The sequence below is a fragment of the Phoca vitulina genome, unplaced genomic scaffold (assembly GCF_004348235.1).
Source record: "Phoca vitulina isolate PV1807 unplaced genomic scaffold, GSC_HSeal_1.0 scaffold17, whole genome shotgun sequence".
NCBI classification, from domain to species: Eukaryota; Metazoa; Chordata; class Mammalia; order Carnivora; family Phocidae; genus Phoca; species Phoca vitulina.
This window is the reverse complement of record NW_022589720.1, coordinates 6,251,934-6,255,057: the sequence shown is the minus strand read 5'-3', so window position 1 is coordinate 6,255,057 and position 3,124 is coordinate 6,251,934. Positions and strand designations below refer to the sequence as shown.

The 3,124-nt window shown below is 42.0% G+C and overlaps 1 pseudogene; it reads left to right on the top strand.

Annotated features, from left to right (window-relative positions):
* The first annotated feature begins 300 nt into the window (after window positions 1-300).
* On the top strand, window positions 301-953 carry LOC116639050 (annotated as a pseudogene).
* Window positions 954-3,124: the final 2,171 nt, after the last annotated feature.

Genomic DNA, 3,124 nt, shown 5'->3' with positions numbered 1-3,124 from the left:
GGCATATCTTTTTCCTTTTCCATTGATTTATCTGGGTCATCTTATTTTAATTTGTTGCAGGCAGCTTATAGTTGAGTCTTTCTCATTCTATCTGACTATCTTTCCCTTTTAACTTGGATGTTTGGACTATGTACATTCAATGTGAATGTTGATATAGTTAAGTTTATGTCTGCCACTTGCTATTTGCTTACTATTTTCCCCATCTATTATTTGTTCTTTTTTTCTCCTTTACTGCCTTTTTGTTGTTGTTATTTGAATGGGCATGTAGGCTCTTTTCTGGTTACTGAGGCTCGAGGAACCATGAGCAGCAAAGTCTCCCATGACACCCTGTACAAGGCGGTGCAGGAAGTCCCCACGGGAACCTTCCGCAAGCGCCGGAAGTTTTTGGAGACGGTGGAACGCAGATCAGCCTGAAGATCTATGACCCTCAGAAGGACAAACGCTTCTTGGGCACCATCAGGCTTAAGTCCACTCCCCGCCCCAAGTTCTCCGTATGTGTTTTGGGGGATCAGCAGCACTGTGATGAGGCCAAGGCAGTGGACATTCCCCACATGGACACTGAGGCACTAAAGAAACTCAACAAGAATAAGAAATTAGTCAAGAAGCTGGCCAAGACGTATGATGCCTTTTTGGTTTCAGAATCTCTGATCAAGGAGATCCCATGAATCCTGGGCCCAGGCATGAATAAGGCTGGCAAGTTCCCTTCCTTGCTGACATGCAATGAGAACATGGTGGCCGAAGTGGATGAAGTGAAGTCCACCTTCAAATTACAGATGAAGAAGGTGCTGTGTCTGGCAGTGACTGTTGGCCACGTGAAGATGACTGATGACGAGCTTGTGTAAAACATCCACTTAGCTATGAATTTTCTGGTGTCCTTGCTCAAGAAGAATTGGCAGAACATCCAGGCTTTATACATGGAGAGCACCATGGGCAAACCCCAGAGCCTGTGCTAAGGCACAGTTCAATAAATCCTAGTGCGACCAAAAATAAATAAATAAATAAATAAATAAATAGGCATGTAGAAGATATCACAGACCCTCTTCAGGTGATATTTTACCCCTTTGTATAGAATAAAAAACTCACACTAGCATGCAGTTGATCGCTGAACAACACGGAAGATAGGGCACCAGCCCTCCACACAGTCACAAATCTGTGTATAATTTTGACTCTCCCAAAACTTAACTACTAATAACCTACTGTTACCTGGAGCCTTACTGATAATATGAACAGTCAATTAACACATATTTTGTATGTTATATGTATTATGTACTGTAGTCTTATAGTAAAGTAACCTAGGGGAAAGAAAATGTTATTAAGAAAATGATAAGGAAGACAAAATACATTTACAGTATCACATTCCTAGAAAAAAATCCACATGTAAGTGGATACACATAGTTCACACCCATGTTATTCAAAAGTTAACTGCCCTTCTATTTCTCTCCTCCCAGCCTTTATCCCTTTGTTGTTATACACTTTAATTTTACCTCCATTATTAATTCTATACTACGTTTTTGTTATTTTTTGTTTATACAATCCATTATCTTTTAAAGAGATATAAATAAAGTTTTCCAACAGTTTTTTGTATTTACGCATGTGCTTACCATTTCTAATGCTCTTTATTCCTCTGGTAGACCTATCCCACTGGATTATCATTTTCTTTTTGCCAGATGGACTTCCTGTAACATTTGTTATAATGAACTGGGTCATGGTCCCCAGTTAGTCTATCTGTCACACTTGGAGGAACTAGGAAGGGTTCTCCATACCCACTCACCACCTCATCTGCTCTGTCAACCGAATAGTTAAGCCAGAGAGTCAGAGGCCAGTTGTCACACCAGGGTTATTTGTGCCCACCTTCTTTATCATGAGTGGGAATTTGGGGACTAATTTTCTGTAATGCTTTGTGTCTTTTACATGTTGACAAATCAGAGGAAAATGTTTTCCTGAAATATTTAAACTTTAAAAACACGGATTTCTGTATAAATAATATGTGGGACTTTTCCTTTCAATTATTCCTCAGGCTTTTATGTAGTGGCTTGAAATAGGAGATCAAAGAAAGGATGTGAGATGTAGAGATTTCATAAACTGTTCCAGTACAGGAAACTGGACTCTTGCCCCATTTCAATCCTATTTTGTGAAAACTTTTTGCCTAGAAAGCCCTTCCCAATTCCACCTGTCTGAGATGACTTGTTCTTTCCCTGTCACTTGCTCTTGCGTTGGGCTGTGGGTTGTTTCCTGAATTCATTAGGTTCTTGCTCTTCACTGCACATCGTAATGTTCTCTTTCTCCATAACACTCTATCTGATCACTGCAAAAAATGGTGTGTATACTGCCTCTAGTCTACGTTATATTCTGTCCAGCTTTTATTTATAAACTGCCTGAATGACTCCACAATTGTGTATTAAGAGCAGGTCTTATAACTCATGCTGTAAATGGCTGAGTCTCCCGCTCTGGGGAGGCCGTGGAGGGATAAGGAGTCAACAGTGGAAGGTTCTGCAAGTGGGGGTCTGGCAAAGGTGTGTTTTGCCCCTGGAGTTCGTGGGGAAAATCCAAAGCAGGTGTGCATGGGAAATGGAGCCCTGAGTGGGGAGGCAAGCTCAGCAAGCCACAGATAGAAGCATGAGGGGTCAAGGGAAGGGATCAAATCTGGATGCAAAACCAGGAACTGGAGGGTCAATGAGAATGGAAGGACTGGGTGATTAAGGATTTGAAGCAGATGATGGAGGTTAAGATTCAGCAGGCTTCACCTGCTGTATAACAACAAAACTCTGTGTGTGTGTGTGTGTGTGTGTGTGTGTGTGTGTGTGTGTGTGTTGCTGCATTCATTTCTCATGGCTGCCATAACAAATGACATCACAAACCTGGTGACTTCAAATAACAGAGTTTCTTCTGTCACAATTCTAGAGGCAGAAATCTGCAACCAACATGTTGGCAGGATTGGTGCCTTTAAGAGGCTCTGAAGGGGAGCATCTGTCCATGCCACCAGGCAGTCCTTGGTGCTCTTTGGCTTGTAGCCACATCATTCTAGCCTCTACCCCCATCTTCATCTGGCCTTCTTCCCTGCATGTCTGTGTTCCTCCTTCTTCCTATAAGGACACCTATCATGGGATTTTGGGCCCATCCTAGA